The sequence below is a fragment of the Primulina huaijiensis genome, chromosome 6 (genome assembly GCF_012295235.1).
Source record: "Primulina huaijiensis isolate GDHJ02 chromosome 6, ASM1229523v2, whole genome shotgun sequence".
Taxonomy (NCBI): Eukaryota; Viridiplantae; Streptophyta; class Magnoliopsida; order Lamiales; family Gesneriaceae; genus Primulina; species Primulina huaijiensis.
The window spans coordinates 3852405-3864181 of NC_133311.1; the positions used below are offsets into that span (position 1 = coordinate 3852405).

Genomic DNA, 11777 nt, shown 5'->3' on the forward strand with positions numbered 1-11777 from the left:
AAAAGACTTTCTCATAATAATTTTATCATGAAAGGCTTTAGTTTTATCTTTATAAATCTTTGAATTTTCATATGCATCATTTCTTAATTCTTCTAGTTCATTTAATTGCAATTTTCTTAATTTAGATGCATCATCTAAATTAATATTAAATGTTTTAATTGCCCAATAAGCTTTATGTTCAAGTTCAACCGATAAATGATAATGCTTACAAAAAACTAACCTATATGATGACATCCTTAATGATGTCTTAAATGCAGTTCTATATGCCCATAATGCATCAGTTAATCTTAAAGACCAATCTTTTCGATTTGGATTAACTGTTTTTTCTAAAATTTGTTTTATTTCTCTATTTGCAAGTTCAACTTGACCATTACTTTGAGGATGATATGGGGTAGAAACTTTATGTGTAATGCTATATTTTCTTAACAAAGAAGAAAATGATTTATTTATAAAATGACTTCCCCCATCACTAATTATTGCTCTAGGTATTCCAAATCGACTAAAAATATTTTCTTTTAAAAATTTTATAACAACTTTATGATCATTAGTTCTACATGCAATTGCTTCAATCCATTTTGAAACATAATCAACAGCGACTAAAATGTACGTATATCCAAAAGATAATGGAAATGGACCCATAAAATCTATCCCCCAACTATCGAATATTTCAATAATTATGATTGGATTTAAAGGCATCATGTTTCGTTTTGAAATTGATCCCATCTTCTGACAGTTTTCACAAGATTTGCAAAATAAATGCGTATCTTTGAATAAAGAGGGCCAATAAAATCCACATTGTAAGATTTTTGCAGCTGTTTTATTGGATGAAAAATGACCTCCACATGCTTCAGAATGACAAAATTTAATAACATTACTTACTTCATTGTCGGGTATGCATCGTCGAAAAATTTGGTCAGGACAATACTTAAACAAGTAAGGATCATCCCAATAAAATTTTTTAACTTCTATCAAGAATTTATTCTTATCCTGTGAATTCCAATGAGAAGGCATTTTATTTGTCACAATAAAATTTACAATGTTAGCAAACCAGGGCATAATAGTAGCATAAAACAACTGATCATCTGGAAAATTTTCATTTATTGGTATTTCATTATGAGATGATTCAGTCATTATTCTAGATAAATGATCGGCTACGACATTTTCTTTTCCTTTTTTATCTTTAATTATAATATCAAATTCTTGTAACAATAAAATCCACCGTATTAATCTTGGCTTAGCATCTTGTTTATTTGATAAATATTTTACGGCAGAATGATCAGTGTACACAATAGTAGTAGAACCAATTAAATAAGATCGAAACTTATCTAATGCAAATACTACTGAAAGTAATTCTTTTTCAGTAGTTGAATAATTTATTTGGGCACTATTTAAGGTTCTACTAGCATAATAGATTGCATACGGTTTTCCTTCTTTTCTCTGTCCTAACACAGCTCCTATAGCATAATCACTTGCATCACACATTAATTCAAATGGTAAAGACCAATCTGGAGGTTGTAAAATAGGTGATGTAATTAAAAGATTAATTATTTTTTTAAAAGCATTTTCACATTTCTGAGTCCATTCAAATTGTGTATCTTTTGTTAAAAGATTCGAAATTGGTTTAGATATTATGCTGAAATTTTTTATAAACCTTCTATAAAAACCTGCATGACCCAAGAATGATCGAACTTCTTTGACCGTTTTTGGTGATGTTAAATTAGCAATAACATCAACTTTGGCTTTATCAACTTCAATTCCTTTTTCAGATATCACATGACCTAACACAATCCCAGATTTAACCATATAATGACATTTTTCCCAATTTAAAACAAGATTTTTTTCTTCACATCGTTTTAATACTTCTTCTAGGTTTTTAAGACAATTTTCAAATGAGTTTCCAAAAACAGTTATATCATCCATAAAAACTTCTACAAATTCTTCAATCATATCACTGAAAATACTTAACATGCATCTTTGAAAAGTAGCCGGAGCATTACATAAACCAAATGGCATTCTTTTAAATGCAAAAGTTCCGAAAGGACAAGTGAAAGTAGTTTTTTCTTGATCTTCTAATGATATAGGTATTTGATAATACCCCGAATACCCATCAAGAAAACAATAATAAGAATTTCATGCAACTTTTTCTAGAATTTGATCTAAAAATGGTAGTGTGAAATGATCTTTTCTAGTTGCATCATTTAATTGTCTATAATCAATACACATACGCCAACTAGATGGAATCCTAGTTTGTAATAAATCTCTCTTTTCATTTTTTATAACAGTGATGCCTGACTTTTTAGGTACTACTTGTGTTGGACTTACCCATTTACTATCTGAGATTGGATAGATAATTCCAGCGTCTAATAGTTTTAATACTTCATTCTTAACAACTTCTTTCATATGTGGATTTAACCTTATTTGTGGTTGTTGATATGTTTTAGCATTTTCTTCCAAATGAATTTTATGTGTGCAAATTAAAGGATTTATACCTTTTATATCTTTCAAAGTCCATCCAATTGCATTTTTATATTTTTTAAGTAATTTAATTAAATCTTCTTCTTGATTTGGTAGAAGAGTAGAAGAAATTACAACAGAAAATATTTTATTTTTACCAAGAAATACATATTTCAATTCGAATGGTAAAACTTTTAATTCAAGTTTTGTATTATCATTTTCTTTAAAATTATTTTCAGGCTCAAAATTTTCTATTGAAAAAATTTTAGATTGTTGATTTAAGTTTTCTTCTTGTATATTTTCTTCCACAATTGTTTCAATTTCATTATCATATTCATTTTCATTAATACTTGGTTGTTTACATAAATTGAGCACATTAAGTTCTAGAGTCATATTTCCAAAAGACAATTTCATTATTCCATTTCGACAATTAATTAAAGCATTTGAAGTTGCTAGAAATGGTCGTCCCAATATTACGGGAATTTCATTATGTACCTCTATTGGTTGTGTATCCAAAACAATAAAATCTACAGGATATATGAATTTATCAACTTGAACCAACACATCTTCTACAATACCTCTAGGTATTTTGATTGACCTATCCGCCAGTAAGAGAGTAACAGAAGTGGGTTTTAATTCTCCTAAATTAAGTTTTTCATAAACTGAATAAGGAAGTAAATTCACACTTGCTCCCAAATCTAACAAAGCTTTTTTAATTTTATTTTCTCCAATAATACATGAAATTGTTGGACAACCAGGATCTTTATATTTTAAACTAGAATTATTTTGAAGAATATAACTTTCTTGTTCAGCCAAGAATGCTTTCTTCTTCACATGCAATTTTCTCTTTACAGTACATAAGTCTTTTAAAAATTTTGCATATGAAGGTACTTGTTTAATAGCATCTAATAATGGAAATTTATCTTTACTTGTTTAAAAACTTCATAGATATCAGAATCATTTTTTTGTTTTTTATGATTTGTTAATGCATGAGGAAATGGTGGAGGTTTATTTGATTCATTTACTATTTCAGATGATTTATCATTCAACATATTATTTTTAGAATTTAAGGTATCATCATTCTCAAAAGTATCAGGATTATTATCCTTACACTTTGATTTTAAATGATCCTTGTTTTCATTACTATATGGATCATTAACTATTTTACCACTTCTAAGGGTAATAACAGATTTTATTTGCTCAATTTTTTCATTTTTTAATTCTTGATTTTGATTTTTAGGATTAGGTTGAGGTTGAGATGGAAATTTTCTTTTTTCATGAATATTAAGTGCAGATTCAAATTTTGCAATTTCAAATCAGTAATAGATTGACTGTTTTGAATATTGATAGATTTTTGCTTTTGGATAAATGCATGAATTACATCTTCAAAGTTTTTTCTTGGAGGTGTAACATAAGGAATATAACCTTGATGATTTTGGTATTTTGAAAATATTGTTGTGAGGGTTGTGCATTATTATCATTCCTTCAACTAAAATTAGGATGATTTTTCCATCCAGGATTATATGATGTTGAAAAAGGATCTAATATTGGTTTTTTATAATTGTTAACATAATTTGCTTGTTCATGGAGACATTCTTTAAATGAAGGTGATGTTGGACAATCTTTTGTAGTATGATCATGTGTATCACATATATGACAAACAAATTCTTGAATACTTTTTAATTGACAACTCTTTTTCATTTCTAATGACTCAATTTTTCTTGCTAAATATACAAGTTTAGCTTGAATATCTATATCATCTTTAAGATTATAGATATCACCCCCATTTGTTGAATTATTGATTTTAGTTGTTGGTGGTTCTATTGTGCCTATATTATCCCAATTTTGAGCATTTTCTGCTAATGAATCCAAATACTTCATAGCTTCATTTGGGTTTTTATCTTCAAAAGTTCCATTACACATGAATTCTATCATTTGCCTATCTTTAGATATTAAACTTTCATAAAAGTGAGAAACTATTCTCCATGTTTCAAAACCATGATGTGGGCATGTATTAAGTAATTCTTTATATCTATCCCAACATTGATAAAATGTTTCTCCTTGTTTTTGAGAAAAAGTAGTAATTTGTCTTTTAAAAGAGTTTGTTCTATGGGAAGGAAAAAACTTTTTGAGAAATTGTTGTTGCATTTCTTCCCATGATCTTATTGAACTTGATCTCAAATTTTGTAGCCATGTTTTAGCTTTATCTTTCAAAGAAAAAGGGAAAAGCTTTAATCGAACTATATACATGCTACAATTTTGATAATTATAAGTGTTACAAACCTACTCAAATTCTCTTAGATGTAAATATGGATTTTCAGAATCTAAGCCATGAAAATTTGGTAAAAGTTGAATAATTTGAGGTTTAAAGTTGAAATTAGATGCATCGGGAGGAAAACTAAACAAGATGGGGCACTAGTTCTAATAAGGTTCATATGGTGCCTAAGTGTTCTTAATTGATCATGTTCTTGATTATTATTATTATTATTGTTATCATTATCTTGATTATTTGAATTATCATCCATGTTTAAATTATTTTCAGATACTCGAATAAGTCTACCACATTTTTTTCGACTCTAAATACTCATACAAAAAAACAACACAATACTTATAAATAAAACATAATTAACAAATATACACTTAATTTATACCTCCCCGGCAACGGCGCCAAAAACTTGCTACTACTTAAATTATAATTCACCCAAGTGTAGGTTGTCTGCAAGTAATATATTTCGTAAGTACGAGATCGATCCACAGAGAGGTTATTTAAATTTAAATTTATTAATTTATAGATTACCAAATGCAAGAACGAAGTTTACAAATTATAAATTTTGTCAAGGCTCGAGGATTTATTCTTGGTTTATGCAATATTGTTTAACTAAAAGTAAAACAAAGAAAACCACCATAAATAATGGTTCCAAGAAAATTAAATATTTAAACACACACATAATATAATATAGCTCCTACTATAGAAAATACCAAATTCACCGATATTTTATATATGGTACATATGATTATATATAATATAACTATATAAATATATAATTGCATAAAATAAATGTTAAATTAAATCATTATATTTCATTTAGAACAACCGGCAGAGCCACGCTATTGCCTAAATGAAATATATGATTTAATAAGTTAGTTGCGNAAAAGTTAGTTGCGATAAAGTAAATGTTAGATGCGGAAAGTAAAAGTTAGTTGCAATAAAGTAAATGTTAGATTGTTAGATATCATAATATTTCATTTAGAACAACCGACAGAGCCACGCTATCGTCTAAATGAAATATATGATATAATTAATGATATAACAATAATAATTGATGAAATATTTATTGTATAAAAATTAAACAACAAATCAAGATAACCACTTCAATGGTATCAAGCATTTGATGTAAATTAATAACAACAAATAATTCATTTTTATACCTACAATAAAAAAAAATTAGCAAAATGAAAAGAAATAAAGAAAGAATATACAAAATATAAACAATATTACTTCACCAAGAATTCATCCTCTTCACCTTGACATAATAGATTTAGCTTTCTATGAACTTACTTTTGATCAACACTAAAAACATCACTCATAATTTGGAAAATGAAAAATATATTGGAATTTAGAACTTTTATACACACTCACACTATATTTTACAATGAGATAGAATGATTCTCAAGCTAGCACAAGGCCTCTATTTGTAGGCCAAATGAGAATTCTATTAATGCAATGTAGTTGTAATAGTAGTCTTTGTCTCCTCCAACTTCAATTCCTTGTCCCTTCTTTCAATGCTTTGTATTACGACTTTAATCATCGAATTTGACTCTACTCAAAACAGCAAACATGTAGGAAAATTTTCTGTAGATGAATTTGGCCACTTGGTTCACCTCATTTTGTTAAATATTGAAATAGTTATGATTTTTTTACTATATGCTGGTCATGGTGAAAGTAAATTTGTCCTCCTTTTGATATTTTCACAATTTGATCATCTTAACCAACTTTTTAAGCAATCATGTCTTCTGCAAAGTTGTAGATAATTTCTCAAGAATTCCAAACAAGTTTGAATCACATCTATTTGAGTTTTCTAGCTTGAGTTATCATTATTTTACTAACACGTAGAAAACCTGAAAATAAAACATATTTAGTAAGACATTAAAATATAAACACACAATACTAAAATAACATAATTTTATAATTTTAATGAAACTTAAAATTTAAAATATAGGTTTAACATATAATAAATTATTAATTTTAAGTTTCATCATTTGTGTTGTTTGGAAATTTTTTGGGATGTCCTACTTACGGCAAGGTCATGCCGAAATTTCTATTGGCCCAAAAAAGAAAATTTTTAATCTTTTTCGCTGTTTACATTAACGAATCCTATTTTTTTGGTCATTAAACGCTAATCAGGAGCACGGGCGCGGGTTTCTACCGCTCAAAAGATAACAAAATCTAGTTTCCTAAAAATATTGGACTCTAACTAGGAAACTAAAGATTTTCTCACAGCTGGGTGGCGCTCGGGCGCGGGTTTCTACTGCTCGAGCGCGGGCTCTTCTTGACAGGTCGCGCTCGGGCGGTAAGATGTTACCGCTCGGGCGCCGATGCTTCTGGAATTCACGTTCTGGACAGTGACTTTGGCGCTCGGGCGGGAGAATTTGACCGCTCAAGCGCGGAGGCTTCTGTCTTCCACTTCATTTAACACTTGCACAACGATCCTATGGCTACCAAGCTCATTTCCATGCATCATGAACCCTTCGAGGCTTGGAACCTTGATTGCAAGTTCTTCTCGATTGCCCATACGTCTATGCAATGTTCCCTTGAACATCCTTCCAATCATTTGCATGCCATGTCTGGCCAGATTCATATCATAATATATTATTATTACTATTATGATCATCATATCCACTTTATTAATATTAGTAAAATTATTCTTATCATTATAATACCGTAATTTTAGCTATCATTTTTATAACAAATATAATATTTATATTGTTAGTGCTATTATCATTTAAATTAATATTTATCATCCGTAGTTAAAGTGTAAGTTATATTAATTATTTTTTGTTAGAATCATAGGTATTACTACTATATGTTAAAATATTGTTATTATCCTTAAGTTTTGGTGATCGACAAAATTAAAACAACACCTAACTGTTTCAAGAAACAACCGCAATCTATCTTGTACAACAGGAATGCTTCAACCGCTTGATCTCAACCTCTTGCAGCATCTTAGCAGCTTGAAGAGTTTCAATCGGTAGAAGATTTCTAACCGGCTACTTAAGACTTCAACTGCTTCATTTAAGGAGCCATTTATTGAACACTTAATGACGAACATTCTCTTAACGGCTCAAGAAATTCAATGGTTTTGCACCGCTACAAGTCAACCATGTCTTGCTCCAGTCCCGATAAAGATCTTCATTTATTCCACTATCCCAAAATGGAAAGATTATTCAATTATCCTACAAGCTCTGATGGAGCTAACATTTACTATAAAAAGGATATCTAGCAGCAACTCTTCAGAGGAACGAGATTCAAAGTTGCACAAGCAAAGAGAACATTAAATGTTTTCGCAGCTGATAGTGACACATCATTTCAACGCTACAGGTTTACGTTACATATCTTTTGTTGATCGTTGGACTGATAGCCTATATAAATGAAGAGTTGAAGAATGCAAGAAGAGATCGCTCACTTTTGCACTCTACGACATACAAGCTTTTCAACCGCTATATTGTCACATCACTAAGCTTGCATATCTAAAAATCTTGAGTGCAATTAAAGTGTCATCCTTTATCGCTCATTCAAGCATCCACTCATCAGAAATCTAGCTGATCATTCAAGGATCAACCTCGTGATACTCAAGCATACTGTTTCTTTATATCAGTAACCTTTGGGTTATTTGATTTACTGAGTAGACTGGTGAACCGAGGGTTCTTAAATATAATATCCAGAAGTGTAAAGTGATCACCAAGAGTTCCAACACAGGCAATGTGATAAGTCTTGATTGGAGTGGGTTGTTTCAATAGTTTGTAAAGCCAAAGTCCTTTAATGGAAGCATTCCTGAAAAGGAAGAAGGGGTGACGTGAGAATTTTATCTCCGAACATCTATAAAATCCCGTTTCTTTACATTTTGTAATATCTTACATTCTGAATCGTTTCTTATTAACAATCTAGCAAGCCGGTTGTAGCTATCATTAGAAATTCTGAACCGTCTTCCGCACTTTTTAAGTGGTTCACATTTCTTACCGTTCGAGAAAAGTTTCAACCGCCTAAAAACGATTGTAAAAAAATTTAAAAACGTCAATTTCTTAAAGAGTTTATTCACCCTCCCCCCTCTAAACTCTTTTCTGATACTAAAAAAGCGGTATTAGAGAGGGTTTTCTTGAACTCTGATATCTACAATCTATATAAGGCATCATTTAACAAGATTTTCATGTTTTCAAAATAAGATTATGATGATTGGAAAATTCTTATGCAGGCACACTTAGCGGCTTAGGATGATGACATGTGGTATGTCATCATAGACGGTTCTATGAAAATTATGAAAGTTAATCCAGCTGTTGTTGTAACTGAAGGTGCTCCTTAATTGGTGGAAAATCATCGATCTGAATGGACTGCTGAAGATAAAAGAAGGAAAACTTTGACAATGTGGCCAAGGATATCCTTTACAAAACTCTAGATAAGAATATGTTTCCTAAAATTAAAACTTGTTCTACAGCGAAGGAGATTTAGGAGAAGCTCACACAACTGTGTGAAGGCAATTATCAAACCAAGGAGAATAAACTAATCGTTGCCATCCTGAAGTTCGACAATGTCAAAGTGAAGTCTGGAGAAACTATTTCCGAATTTGACGAACGGTTTAGCAGTATCATTATTGAACTTAAATATCTAGATAAAGAATATTCTAATCGTAAAATTGCTTTCAAGGTGATGAGAGCCCTTGCTAGAGAATGGGATGTAAAGACAGTGGCTATGCGAGAATCAAAAGATCTAAACAAGCTAGAGCTTCATGACTTTTTCACTGATCTCAAAACATATGAGTTCGAGCTTGGAATTCGAATTGAGGAAGAGCCATCTACACCTCAATTAACCAAGGCTCTTGCTGTAACCAAAATGACTCTTTTGGTCAAAGAGTCTCCAAGTAAGAAATCAGCTGAGCAATTAAGTAATGAGGCTATGTCTCTGTTCGTTAAGAGATTTGGTAAATTCATGCGCAAAAATCGATCTAAGTTTACTAAACCATATTACAAAAAAGACCATACAGATGATGGTCAAACATGCTTTAACTGTGACAAAAAAGGCCATTTTATTGCATAATGCAACAGGCCAAAGAGGGATGAGATGAAACCGACTAAGAGGAGATGGTACAAAGATGATAAGAAGTTTTCCAAAAATAAAAAGCAACGAGTTTTAGTTGCAAAAGAAGGCAAAAGAAAGTGGAATGATTCAGACTCAGAGTAGTCTATCTCTGAGGAATCCTCAAGTGAAAGTGATGATGAGGCAGTCAAAATCAGTTAAATTTGTCAGATCTAGTATGGTATATGAATGATAAGCCTGAAGTTCAAGTCAATCAAAATGTAAATTTTGAGAACAATGGAAGGAATCGTGGTCTAGGTTACGTCGAATCTGAGAGTTTGAAATCCAACCGATCTTGGCTTAGACGTAAGACAAATCCAACCGCTCATAACGGTTCAGATTTGTCTCATGGAAAATCAAATCCAACCGATCTTGGCTTTCGTACAGTATTAGAATTAAAAGTTTTGGAGTTTGACAAATAAAGTATCGAAGTTTGCAGAACTGATTAGCTAAACTGAAACCACTGAACTAAAGCTAACTGAAATGAAGCAATTCAAACTGAGGTCATTCGAACTGAAGATTAATGAGTTACATGATCAGATGCAATCGAACTAAACAAAGTTAACTGAATCTGTAAAGTCAACTTAACATGACGCCTTAAGTCAGTTTAATTGATCAGTCATTTAGTCAGTTTAACTGATCAGTCGAATATCAGTTTGACACGTCATCGATTAGCTCATCTGTCAACCGACAAATCATATGCAACAGACTGCAACTAACAAAAAGAGGGCCACATTAGCAGACTGCAACATCGTACTATTGTCAGAAGAATGTTGACATATTCAGAAAGGACAAATCAACGAATAAGTATTAATTAATGCATTCAATGCTACCGTTGGAAGCAAAGCCTATAAATAGTTAAGAAGTTCAGTAAGAAGAAGTTGTTGATTTTCAGGATTTGAGAACATTTGAAAGATTGAGTTATACATGATCAGTTGGAATATTCATGCAGAAAAGCTCACACTTCATAGATATATTCATAGCATTCAAGCTATCATTCGAGCTAAAATACTAACACATTAAATTATTGTATTCGATCTTTTGAGATCACTTGTGCTACCAAAGAAAATCAGTTCGTGTACTGATAAATTGTAAGAAACTAAGAGTTTCACTTTGACAGTGTTTAATTCCAAACTGAAGTAGGTTATTACAGCTTCTATAATCAATCAAAGTCTTCTAGTGAAAACCTATCTTTGTGATAGAAGGGGTGACGTAGGAGCGATTGAAGTCTCTGAACATCCATAAAACTTTTTTTGTTCAGTATTTTATTTATTCTTTAAGTATTCACTTAGTTTATTTCCGCACTACTAGTTAACTGACTGATATCGACAACATGATTCTTGAATTCAGTTTATCACTAAACTGATTTTTCATTTCGAAAAGAGCCAAAAAAAATCTTTAAGTGTTTATTCAACCCTCCCTTCTAAACACTTTAACCCATCAAAACGATCCTAACAAGTGGTATCAGAGCAGTTTCAATCTTGTTTCTGAATATTTTATTTTTATACGCTTGATCACCATGTCTTCATTCAACAAAATTCCTATGTTCTCAAAAGAGGTATTCGATGACTGAAAAATCAGAATGCAGGGTCATTTAGCTGCACAAGATGATAATATATGAAGATCATGAAAGCTAACACAACTATGGAGATCATGAAAGCTAACACAACTATTGCTATAACTGATAGAGCACCTCACCGCATTGAAAATCCATGAGAAGAATGGAAAACTGAAGACAAGAGAAAAGAAAACTTGGACAATGTAGTGAAAGATATTCTGTACAAAACACTGGACAAAATTACATTCAGCAAAAATCAAGATGTGCAAAACAGCCAAAAAAATTTGGAAAAACTGATTTAGTTGTGCGAGGACAACGAGCAAACAAAGGAAAACAAACTCTCAGTCGTAGTACAAAAGTTTCATAATATCAAGATGAAGACTAGAGAATTAATGAATGAGTTTGATGAACGAGTTA

General features: G+C 30.9%; 1 non-coding gene across 1 annotated transcript; it reads left to right on the forward strand.

Moving 5' to 3' along the window:
• The first annotated feature begins 4447 nt into the window (after positions 1-4447).
• LOC140980022 (small nucleolar RNA R71) lies at positions 4448-4558 on the forward strand. The gene has a single exon (XR_012175853.1). It is a non-coding gene; the product is annotated as a small nucleolar RNA R71 (small nucleolar RNA).
• Positions 4559-11777: the final 7219 nt, after the last annotated feature.